The sequence below is a fragment of the Tachysurus fulvidraco genome, chromosome 11 (assembly GCF_022655615.1).
Source record: "Tachysurus fulvidraco isolate hzauxx_2018 chromosome 11, HZAU_PFXX_2.0, whole genome shotgun sequence".
Classification (NCBI taxonomy): Eukaryota; Metazoa; Chordata; class Actinopteri; order Siluriformes; family Bagridae; genus Tachysurus; species Tachysurus fulvidraco.
In genome coordinates, this window is record NC_062528.1 from 7,699,067 (window position 1) to 7,712,751 (window position 13,685).

Genomic DNA, 13,685 nt, shown 5'->3' on the forward strand with positions numbered 1-13,685 from the left:
TCGGGACATTGTTTGCAGTGCTTTAATATTGAGCCCATGTAGGTGACTGGATGAAGGCAGAATCTGCTGGAAGGGCAGTGTGTGAGGGGGAAGGTTGAAGAGAACACCACTGAGGCCCAGGGCCACTAATGAGACGTAGTCAGAATGCACAACTCCCAGTACTGAGCTCCATGAGAGCTGCACCACCGCTGCCTGCTTCCTGTTGGCGTGTCAGTTGGGCAAAGGCAAGCTGTTTGTCTAGGCCACTGGGCTGGGCCTCATTATCACATCAGTGTCATCTTTCGCCATTTTCATGCAGCAGGCAGTTCACACCCCTGTGAGAATCAAACCACCCGCACATAACCGCACACACACACACACGTGCACATACACACACACGCACACAGAGGCCGGGTCGAAAAGGACAGGGTGGGTGTGACTGTGTGCCTTGGTGTGGCTTCATTCGTTTCCTCTGTGGATGGCGCAGATTTAAACATATAGTAAAATCGCCGTTTCACTCGGACCCACTGACATGTTCTGAAACATGGTTTTCAAAAGCACTTTTGTCAAGCAAAACCGATTCCTAAACCAAAAATTGTACACAGAGTTTTCATGAGTTGTGAAACATGCAGCAAATCGTTAACAAATGCAAGCTCGGCTTTTTAAGTAGATGCAAGAGCTTTGATATGCATCCACAGCAGGTAAGTGTACACAGACAAATGATATCTGTTGGAGTAAGAATTCCCAAGCTCTGCAGGGAGGGAGGATGGGAAGGAGGGGCATTGATGGTTGGTCTGCTCCATGAGCGGGATGGTGCATAGCTTTATCATGTTTCCCACTGGCTCTGTGTCTTTGTGTGGATTGTTAAAAGGTAGTCTAGAATGCCAAACCATGTTCTTAACAGTCAGCTATCTAGCTTTCTCATCTGTACCGTAGATGCAAGTGCTATTGCTACCTGTTCTGAAACAAAAAAAAGTGGGGGGAGGTGGGTGCATAGGGACAAAGCTGGGAGCGGAGCAGCAGAACACAGTGTCTGTTGTGTATGAGTGCAGGCTTGGCACAAACACTGGCTTTTCTGTAAAACTATCCGACTGCTCCCAGCCCACTGCCTGGGCCCTCAATACTGCCTTTGTCCTTTCACATCACCAACGACATTGAGAAGCCAAATCAAGCAACACCTGGCCCCTTGCTGCCTTCCCCCCCATTACATGCAGTGCAACGAGCAGCACCACTGAGCTGCGAGTTCATTCTGGAGCACAAGTGTGAAGACACCCTCAGTCTGTGCAGCAAACATACTCTGTATCTGTATTTTTATTTGAGGTTTCAGCTATACAAAGAACTCCATTGAGTTTGTATTAATTGAGGAAATGGTCTTACAGCAAACAGAGCTTCCTACAAAGAGTCTTGTCATTCATTGGCACTGCACTACAGATAATAAGCGGATCAGCCTCTGATGCAGGACAGGCTGTTTTATTCATAACCATTGTGAATGACTCATACTGTGTTTGCTGAAGATAGAGTACAAATCTGGAGTAAACAATAAAATAAAAACAACAACTAGTGGGAAAAAGCATGTTGAATAAAGTCATTGTTGCCAATATTCATTCTTATATATATATTAGACCTTTCTTGTTTCATGTAGTCATGAAGAAAAGACAGTATGTAATCCTGCCTACTGCTCAGTACTCACGGGATAGACTCTTACTGTTACTCAACATAAATGAATGAATGAATGAACTAACAAGCAAACAAAACATATCCTTGCGCTCAATTCTTTGTCGGGAACATATTCCTAATCCTTCACATTTTATTGTGTTTCACTCAGAAGGGCTGATTGGTTAAATCAGGTGTGTTGGGAGCAGGACAGAGGGCACTCCAGCACCACTATTGGAAACCTGTGCTGTAGAGAATTTCTTTATACATCAGATATCTTACCACGATAACAAATGAGTAATAGCCAAATGCAGGACCACACATGCCACTTCATGTGGCTACTTCATTCCTTATATTCATTATATAGCCATTTTAACAATGAATTCATCAGGCAGAGTCATCCCTAATGACTAAGCCAGAGCAGACAAGTGGCAAGGAAAAACTCCCTGAAACTACAACAAGAAGAAACCTTGAGGGGAACCAATTTGTGCGTTCTCCCTCCACAATGTTATATAGTCAAACAGAACTGAGCATGTTGAAAGGTTCTTCAGTGTGAGCCTTTTAATTTCATTAGAGACTTTAGCTCTAAATCGATATTTTCCAAGTGAAGTTACCCACTGAATAATGAATTAGACTTGGTAGTATTGACTGTTTTCAATCTTAAGGCTATCCAAGTGAAAGTATCTACAGATATCTTTAGGCTATCCCTGTGCTAGCATACACAACATCATGGCGATCTTTAGGCTGTCTATGTGGAGCTATTCTCTATAGTACCAAATGATTCTCAGGTGGAAGAAGCTCCAAAGAATATTAGAGCACTAGGATGGATCAGGTAGGTCTAACAGATCAAGTTCAGCTGCCAAAAAGTAGTCAAAGTAGTACAAATTCAAATTAGTGTGAATATAAGTTTATGTCTAAGACAATTTTGGCCAAAATGAAGTACAAGGATTTATTGGCCAATCGTGGTCCAGATCTTGATGCCAGTCGGTCCTGATGTGACTAGTCACCCCTTATACAATACACACTCCATTGGCAGAACCTCTTACCATACCATATTTGGCATTTCCTCTGTTGCTATTTTGGGTTTAAGAAAAAAAACACAAACATTTGTCTATTCAGTTGCCTTTAAATTCAGATCCACCATCCCAGAAAATGCTGGTTTTACTGTAGATCAGCAGCAACAAAGATTTTTCAATCAAGATATTTATTATTTATTATATTTATTATCATATGCACTCTAACCAGACAGTACATTGAAAATGTATGATTAGCTTAAACGCTATGATTAGATGCTGCCACCTTCCATGCGACAAAGATATTACCCTAATAATAAGTCCATAGAAAAGATTGCCCAGTTTTCTAAACAATTTCCCAAAAAAAAAAGCATGATAAGCAATGGAAATAATTTAGTCTCATCCAAAGTATTGTAGTAGTATCTTTGCTTTGCTTAAGCTACTATCATAAATTGTTCTTCTCCAGACACTTTATAAACCATCAGGCTAAAGATTGCTTTCCATGAACTAATGATAAGTAAGGACAAAGGAAAGGGGAGGAGATTCAAGTGGCTTTGTTCACTTTGCAAGTTAATCCATTAAACACACAAGGGTAGAAAGATAAAAGGACACAGAAGCTTTGTAGGAGTCTGTCTACAAAAAGAGCCTGCTACAGAAGGTGAGCCTTTATCAGGTGCACAGCCAGAGACTGAGCCAAGAGGGAGGTTAGGGAAGAGGGAGGGCAAAATCAGCCAGGACATGGCCAAGAGTCTCTCTGTTAAAAATCCAGTATGTATAGAGCTTTTCCACCTAGACTAATTAGATGTCCTGCACATACTACTGCAAAATGTTCTTCAAGGACTTAAACTGATTATCATTCCATGGATCGGAGACACCTTACAATCTATGAACGCTTGCTATAATTTCCAGTCTGTCCTTTCAATTAGAAAACAAGAACAGTTCATGGGATATACAGTATATGGGACATTTTATTTTTTTATGTGCAAGATTTTCTGATTGTTTTTGCATCCATGTTTCATGACAACAAACGACCGTGGAAAAGAACTGGAACCTGCTCTCATGTAAAACATTTTACCTGTAATGTTTTTTTCTAGTCAAAGAAGAGTTTGCCACAGTCATGTTTTAGCATTGCATAGTTCCACTTTTATTTTATTGACCAGAATGTCATTTTCCAATGTTAAAAGGTTTAACATCTAAAAGCATTCACAACATTGACTTGCAGAGTAATAGCTAGAATGTTTTAGTTCTAATATATATTCATCCATGTGGTTTGCGGTCTATCAATTTAAATGGGTAAAAAAAAAAAAAAAAACTTTGGTCAAGTCTGACCGTATTCAGAATCTAATCTCACGTAATACTTGAGAACTTCTGCTGTAATCATACAGACAATAATGTTCATACGGAACATCCCTTTCAACGTACACTACTTTGCCTTTACACTATGCTGTTGGAGAGATTTAATTATTTAGAATCCTAATGCCCACTGTCACTCACAGGGTGCTTTTATATTTTATCCAGTTTCTCTCAAGGTTTCTTCTCCATGTCGTTTCAAGGAGGTTGTCCCTTACGCAGTAACCTCTGGCTCGTTTAAATAAATCTAAAACTGGATTTCAGTGAAGCTTCTTTGAATCAATGCATATTGTTAGAAATGCTAGCCAAATAAAAGTGAATTGAAATTGCATTAAATGGAATGAAAGCACTAAGAGAGCCACATTCCAAATATTGTTCTGTCCTCTCACGGGCTACAAAGCTTACAAATCTGAGCAGAGTCCTTATTTTATTCCGCTGATGCCATTTTAAACAGGTGTGCATTTCTGTAAAGATGATTTCAGACCCAACCTGGGTTCTTTCTTTAATTCTCGCATTGCCTTGCAAAAGATGGTAGCAAGAAAGCTAGAGAGAACAGCGTCATGGATGAGCTGCCAATCCATATGCAAGCGATTGTGTTACTATATACGTTTTGTTAGAATCTGCTGAGGCTATACAAGCTCAGACAAATCTGATCGTCATGGGTGGCTTTGTATCCGCAAGGCTCGTCCGTATCAGAGCTATGACCTTCTGCAGAGCTGAAAGCTGGTTAGGTGAAGTCCGAGTTTAACCCTTGAGTTGTCTGCAATGGCGAGAGACAAACCCAGCCCCCCTCTGCAAAACATGATCCTTATCAATCACGCCGCTGCTGCACACTGCTGCCATTGTCATGCTCTCAGAGTTGCACGACGGCAAGATCGAGTGCGCTTTCTCCTCCTCCTTTCTCCGCGCCTGCTCTGTGCCCGTCTCTATGCTCTGTGCAATAGCCATCTCTTTGTGTGGCAGTTCTGATGGAATTTGAAAATAAGCAGATTTGTGATGGATATTAACAGTAGCTACAGAACAATGGCAGTTCGTGCCGCAAGGGTCAAAACAAATGTGGCTTTTATGTGAAGAGGGTGCTATGTGCTGAAACAGGCGGGGTGACCAGGGGGGTGAGATTCATTCAGAGAGGAAACGACAATATCTGCACTGTCCCTGTCAGCAGCAGCAGATCTGAGCCAGGCGCCACCACGACTCTGCATTGACAGACAGTGCTGAGGCTCAGAGGAAACAACCGTCCACAGGGGTTGCAGGTACCCTGGAGAAATATTGGCTGATTAAACATACAAGAAACCTTTAAGAGCATTTTAATGTGACCTTTCATGTTGCACTAGAGATCGACCAAATCGACTGTGTTTACTTTGTGTGTCAGAAGGACTAAACCAATTACTGCCATAGTGTTAACAGTGATTTTATATAGAAATATATAAGATTTTCATTGTTTGAGTTGTTATAATGTTGATTTATGTACATTTTTAACAAAATCTATACTGTATGTAAGTATCAAAATAATTTTTTAACCTATAGTATATTTAAATAAAAAAATTATATTATTAAGAACACATACTATGGTATCTTCATACTCCATGAATCAATTAGCCTTGCATAAAATATTGCAGATACAAGTCAAGAGCTTACGTTAAACATCAGAAAGTGGGAAAATGGCATGGTTCTGGTGTCAGACCTGCTGTTTGAGTATTTCAGAAACTGCAGATCTCTTGAGATTTACACACTCAACAGTCACATGAGGTTCACAAAATGGTGTAAAAAAAATAAATAAATAAAAGTAAAAACAAACAAACAAACAAATAAATAAATAAATAAATAAAAACATCCAGTGAAGATTGTTTGTTGTAGTGCATCCTGCTCAAGGTTGGACATGAGATGCTTTAATGCTCACCAAATTTGTAGAGTTATCAACAAAAATCTATAAAATCTTTCCACCTGCAGAACTGCTGCTTGCTGGATGTTTTTTTTAATTTTTTTTTTATTCCATTTGTGTAAACTCGAGAGACTGTTGTGTGTGAAAGAAATCAGCAGTTTGTGAAACATTCAACCCATCTGACAGCAAGATCCCTCCCATTGCCAAAATGGCACGGAGCAGTAAATGAGGACGACTGAGGACATCTGAATGAATGAATAAATGAGTGAAGGAACGAATGAATGAATGAATGAATTTTATTTTAAAAAAATAAACATGATCTGTATTAATTCTGTACAGTGCATTTTAAATAGACAAAAATAAAAGTAGAAAGTAAATAAAATATATATTCCATATTGGAAGTAGTTTCAGTTTCCAGTGCTCTTAATGCCATGGTCTAGTTTGGATCCCTGGCAAAGAACCAGCCCAGCTCTTGGGTTGCACTGACTGGCTAGAGTCACAGTGCTGGTCCCAAGCCTGCATAAAAATTGGAGGGTTGCATCAGAAAGGACATCAACATTATAAAACCTGTGCCAAATTGAATATGCGGATCAACGATCTGCTGTAGCGACCCCTAACAGGGGCAGTTTAAAAAAGTAAAAAATTCAGAATGGGATAATATAAATGAAAATGAGTTTGGTGGGGAAAAAAAGAGCAAAAAAAAAAAAGAATGTATCAAGAGGGATAAATTGTCCTTTCGTATATATCTCCGGTGTGATGAAGTGTCTCAAATATGGGAAGTGAGAATCTGAGAGTATGTGGGCCGTGTGGTATTTTGGCTCTGTGCTGCATCTTATCCTAGTGTGTAAAAAAGGTGCAAACTATACCCATGTCTGCCAACACTACTCTGTAAATATTTACAATTAATAAAAAAATGTTTAACCTAAATCCACATGCAGAAAGAGGCAGATGAAGAAGCTTTGACAGAATCTTGAAAAGCAAAGGAACTGCATTTGTCTGGCTGGTTTGTTGAGGACATGTACCCCTTTAAAATGAGGGGAACGAACAAGCTTACAATCCTCTTCCTTTGTTTAGCTGTTTGAGGCCTGAGATTGTGAAAAGCCAGTTTGTCTTTCTCACACATAATACTACACTGGCACAGTGTTTGCCTTGCTCAGCAGATTGAACCAAGAACCAGACACAATTGTTGAGCTCTTTCATCTCAAAATCACCCTAAATCCCATTTGTGAACATGTATGTACACTGTGTGCTCCTGGCAAGGAAGCAGTTTAGTGACAGCTGGACATGTTGACTTGTCTCGAGTTTACATTATATGAATCTTTGCTCTTCCACGGGTGTGGAATCTGATTATACCTGATTTAAACTGAAACCCTGGCAAAATCGTGAGCCGTCTCGATACGCCAGTAATCCATCTGTTGCTTTTGGGTCTCAGTAATGAAGTTATTATTTATTTATTTTTTTTACAGAAGGCACTGAGAGCTTGCTGAAGCTGTGTTCTTACAGGCCTGATGAGGACCATCCCTAGAGGATCGGGATATCTCCGCTACATCTCAGCATCGCTCTTGTATTTGCTCCAAGTATTGGGTGAGGGGTTGGTAAACCAGCTCAACTGTGCCTAGTGTTTATGTGTTTGTGTGTGGCCATTTGGCTGGTGCTGATGGAGACACAGTGACACCTCTCTAAAGCTAAACATAGCAACCTGAGCAGGGCCATGTGTAACAAGAGACAGAGAGGCTTTGTGCTTGCTGGCAAAGCATGCCATATGTTTAAGAGGCCCGAAAAAGCCATTTCAATGAAAACTTGCTTTAAAAGATGCAAACCAATACGTCTTAACTTCTCCAATAAACACTATATAAATGACTGCTGAAATGCTGCCTCAGTTGCATGTCGAAGATTCAAAAAATATTTTAAATACAAAGTGTCAGTAGAAATATGATCAGCCAGCCATACTGACGACAGTGTTTTCTAGGCTGGCGAGCTGTCTCCGACATGTAGTCTCCAAAATCAATGAGAGTTATCAGGACTCAAAAGAAGAGTGCAAGAGATGGATCAGGGGCTAATGTGCCATCTCCCTTCTGGGGAACTGTTAATTTCCCTTTATTCATGACGTAACATTCGGGGTATCAGCTCTCCGTATTGCAATTGCTAAAGGGTCTTGTTGCTAGGAGAGGAACAGCACCATTCTCTTCCACTGGCTACAAGGACATGCATGTTTGGCCAATAAAAATGAGCGTGGCCTCAGGAAAGTGCTTTCAATCCAGATAACAGAATTTTGCAGAATTTAGAGACTAAGTTTCATGGGAAATTGAAAAGCACAAAATCGAGCTGCTTGTGGTGATAATGGAAAAATCTGTAGTTTAATTGAAAAGTACAGTATGTATAATTTTTTAAGCAAGACTAAAACTATGTTTACTAAAGATCAATTTGGACAGGATACACATTTACCATGCACTTTACACAGAACACCTATACATTCATGCAATCGGTTAATCATCACATAAACCATCAGAATAAGGAAAATTCCTTGTCAATCTCTGTGGCAAGGTTGACTGGTGTCTGGTGAGTAGTTTAAGAAGCTGTTCTCGGAAATCTCTTGAGACGAATCTCTAGAGTTTTTACACAGATGGTACAAAAAAAAAAATAAAACATGCAGGTGAAAATACCTCACTGTGCGTGAGGTCAGGCGAGAATGGCCAGACTGAATGAATGAATGAATTGACAGAAAGGCTACAGTAATTCAGATAACTACTCTTTACAACCATGGTGAATACAAATACAACAAAATAGTGTGTCAAATAAATATACAAAGAGAACACCGTGAGATTTAAAAATTGCACATGAATGTATTGACGTGATTATTGTACTGTATACTGAGGTATAAAGGGCTTTTGATAAATGTTTTTAAAGCATGTTATAAATAAAGTATTATGTTGAGGATGATTATTATTCATTCGTTCATTCATTTTCTACCGCTTATCCGAACTACCTCGGGTCACGGGAAGCCTGTGCCTATCTCAGGCGTCATTGGGCATCAAGGCAGGATACACCCTAGACGGAGTGCCAACCCATCGCAGGGCACACACACACACTCTTATTCACTCACACACTACGGACAATTTTCCAGAGATGCCAATCAAGCTACCATGCATGTCTTTGTACCGGGGGAGGAAACCGGAGTACCCGGAGGAAACCCCCGAGGCACGGGGAGAACATGCAAACTCCACACATAATAGGCGGAGTCGGGAATCGAACCCCCAACCCTGGAGGTGTGAGGTGAATGTGCTAACCACTAAGCCACCGTGCTCCCATTATTATTATTATAAATATTATTGTTATTATTATTATAAAAATTATTGCACATAAGTCATAATGCACATTGTATTAATATTAATTGTTGAACTGTAGAGTGAACTGTAGTGTATACAAATTGCACTGTAGTGTGTATTTCTTACAGCAGCAAAGGGTAAGCCTACTTTAAATAGTCTTTAGTCCTTAATAGATGCAAGGAATCTCAGAACAGAATAAACAAAATGTGAACCGGAAACTAAGGCTAGAACAGGACCGGATTCTCAGAAACCAGACAGCTAAAATCACAGACTTTTCCCTTCAAAGTCGCTTCATTTTAGACGTAGCATGTATACAAACTGTCACCTTCTATGAAAACACAAAGTCGTCTATGTCGTCTGGTTTCAAATTCACCGCCATCCTTGGCTTAAAGCTTCACTCTTGGGCTGACAAACTTGCCCTTGATTTCATGCGGTCTCTAGCTAGTTGAACTCTGGCTCTGCAGTGATCAGAAAGGGTCAGGAAGCTCTTCATGTGGCTGAGTAATGTAGGCTGACCCTGCTGTTCTGCTGTCTGATTACACAACCACACACCCATATCCATGCCACACTTTCCACAGTGCGTATGTTTGTGTGGGTGGGTGAGGACTGGCTATGACATTGGAGCTAAATGAATGGAACGATATTTCTCATGTGCACTCTCTCATTGAGATGAGACATTCTGCCTGATGTCCTATACATGTACAGTTCAAACAGTGTCTGCAAAGACAAACAGAAAAGTTATTTTTACCCCCCAGTGAAAAGCAAATGTAATGGTCATGAACACTGCAGCTTGTCATTTGTGCAGTAGAAAGCAGGAAAGGTGATAGAAGAACTGACGCTCCCTCTAATATATTAATACCAGGGCTGGAAAATACTTTATGCTATACTTAAGTATTAGTTTGAGGGATTTATCCTTTACCATGAATATTACTCAAATACATTTCCAAGAAAAACAAAGCTCACATTTCATTCCTTGCATTTTTATTTACATCCTTAAAATACTCATTACAAATCATCAGTCTCTTCTACTATCGTCCAGGAGTTTAGAAATCAGTCGACTAGCTTCAGTTTAGCATCACGTTATTTAAGTTAAGCTTCCAATTATTTGCATTTAGTAAATATCAGGTTAATCAACATGAAGAATCATGTCAATTTATCATGTGGTGACCTACTCATGCTTTATAATGTAGCTATATATAACTAGCTGGCCATGTGTGTTGGAAGATAAATAAGCTATAGATTGCACAGTCCTGCCTCTCACTAGAAGCCATGAACTCCATCTGATGTAAGTTTTAACAAATTACTAACATTGACTGTTTATTTAACTAGTTTTCTTTGATAATGCCGAGTCATACTAGCATTAATTCCAGTAGCTAGGCAGCAAGTCAAACTATTTCTAATCATAAATATAGTTTATTTACATGATGTTTTCCTTCTGAATAACCCATTAGAAACTATTTATTATTTACGTCACAAGATTTAACAATATTTTCATGCAGAACTTTATAGATGCTGGAAAAATCATAGAACAATATTAGATCAGATTTTAGAAAGGTTTTCACACGAAAATAGGAAGAACCTTGGAAGAAAAAAAAAACATCCAAAAGACAATTTATATTTTTTTTGTGCCAATTTGCACACAGATGTGTTGCTGTAGCTAAGCTTTTAGATGAGCCGAAAACATAGCTAGATCCTGAATAACTACCTTCTATACTGTGCAGCTCAGTAAAGGCATGCAGACAGGTTTTAGTCAGGATCTGCTTGGTTTTGAGTAAAGAGCCTAGTAAAGAGCCACAGGGCACATTAGTCTAGGTGGATTATTAACCGGATTTAGACACTGGAGAGCATGAGGTTGCTGATCAGACACACAACGGTACTAATCACATGTCAAACCTTTAGGCAATCAGTTTTTTCATATACAAGTTTGCATACTGTTAACAATGTTTATTGTGTAAAGCTAGAATTTTTGAGGAATAACTAAAAAAGATAAAAACATCCGTTTTCATTTGACATTAAAATATTTATACATGTGGTTTCTTTTCACTTTTTTGTTATTTTTGGCATTGTGTGTATCATGATTTATTTTTCTTATGTGCAAATTAAAAGCTCTCTTTGAAATGAGCTTAGTCTGGGATCTACAGTATGTCTGGGACTGATTATGGAGAGATGCTCCCTCTACTGGTATATCTGTAACACGTTAACACTAGTACACAATAACAAGTTACCTGTATTAATTATTTAAATAGAGATAACCAGTGATCCACACATTTTAAAACGTGTCCTTTAAGCCAAGTATTGGTCTAGGTCTTGATGTGCTCCTTGATGAGTTTTCTCTCCAACTCCAATGTCTTGTTATAAATATTTTATGGTGTCTTTACTATGATAATAAATATCTCACATTTTAAAATTCTTATATGATCGATAGCAAGAAAAATAAAGCATAATCACATCATAGAAATATAAGTTTGAATATAGTTTAATGGAGTCTTTGTTGGAAGCTTGGATGCTTTTCGTGATCATGCATTATCTCTAATTACAGTGTGCTTAAGTGATGCTTTGGAGCTATAAATTCTAAGTGACCTTACCTGCACTGACTGCCCAGCTATTTATATCACTGGACATATGTAACATTGTACACTAAAGGTTTAAAAGCCTTAACAACGACTGGACAAATTGTTTTTTTTTTTCAGACTGGCTCTTACAATTGTCATGATGAAATGGAAGCTTCTTAATCGTGGCAGCGGGTTCCTCGGAATCCACCCAGCTGTCGGTTGCTTGTGTCAATCTGTCCATTTTAATCTGGATGATATCCTGATGTTAAAGTCACCATCGTTCCCAGTTTTTGCACAAAAACCCACAAAATTCAAAAGGTGAATGGTGTTACATAATCTACACTTATAGCTTATGAAATTCCATAATAATATAATACCATCAAGTTGGTTAAAATTTCATTGGAGCACCGTTTCTTAGTTCGGGTGCTGGAAAGGTTAACATTTAAATTTTATGGGATTTAGCAGATGCCCTTATCCAGAGTGACTTACAGAAGTGCTTTGAAGTCTCTGTCAAAAATATATCCTCATGCTAGCTCACTGGGACAGGCAGTAAGTGCACCATCAGTTTAAAAAGCCTGTTGGAGAAGTAATTAAAGTATGACTATTCACAAGAGAATGATTTTTTTTTTTAACAAGTTCTAATTTAAGTACTTGGTGAAGAGGTAGGGCTTTAGTCATTATTTGAAGACAGCCAGCAATTCAGCTTTTTAAACAGCCAGGAGAGTTTTGTTCCACAGCATGGAAGGGAATGTTCAGCAGTTCGGGTTTGCTGGTATTAGGTTTCAGCTGATGATATCCATGGGAAATCCATGATGAAATGTCTGTCAGACATGCTGAGATACATGCAGAAACATGCATGTCTGAGGGTGGAAAAGGAAAGAAGAGGATGAATTGAGTGTCATTGGCATAGCAGGAGTATTAAAACCCACGTGAGGATCTGTCATTACCAACAGATTTGATATAGATGGAGAACTAAAGAGGACCTAGAACTAAGCCTTGTGGGACACCAGCAGATGTGGATCTCTATGCCACTTGATACGATCGTCCCCCCAGTTAGGAAATAAACTATTGCCATGCTGTCAGAAATACCAAGACTCAAGACTTCCAAGCCTAAGCTAGCTTGCTTTGAACACCACCACAATGTGTAGGTGGTTTTCCATTCATTTAAACCAGGATTTAGAAACACTGCATTAGAGAGTGGAACATCTGTATCTGCTCTTGTGCCCAGTGGCAGTAAAACATTTGATTTTTCCCTCTGAACATCTGCCTGACAAAAATCCTTGATAAAGTTCTATATAATGCAAAACTCAGAGAGTATGGGGTCAGTCTTTTGTTTATAAGGTTCTCTCTGCACCACAGACCATGTGCCTTCATGGTATTTGATACTGCTCTATAACATATGGCCAAATTAATTCAAGAGAAAAGTGCCCACCTGCCTAGTTGTGAGTTAAGCCACTACAATGTGCATGCAGTGGTTGTTTAAGACCACAAAAGGGTGTACAGCAAGTATATAGTTAAGTGGTAGTGTTGTAACCAGGACAGTCCAGGAGCTACTGATGATGGACTATTGATGAAAATGAATGGGGGCTTTTTGTGATGTATGGCCCATACCACTAAAATAAAGGGAACCTTTGAACCAAATGATAGAGCCCTCTCCAATGGGTCAGCCACCTAAAACATGTAACCAGACGGGTGATTGTCTGCAGCCATGAAAAAGACTGAAAAGTATAGTGAATGATCATGAAATCGATCGCTATCAGTATGAGAATTTGTTGTGAAGAAATAAAAAATAAAGGAAGGATTTACACAGTCTGCTGGGCTTCCGGGACAACAGATATCAAAACCACTTAGATATCTGGAGATACAATTCTTCCTTCTCTCTTCCAATAATTGCCAAAGCATCCTTTGCATCCTTATGTTTGGAAAACCT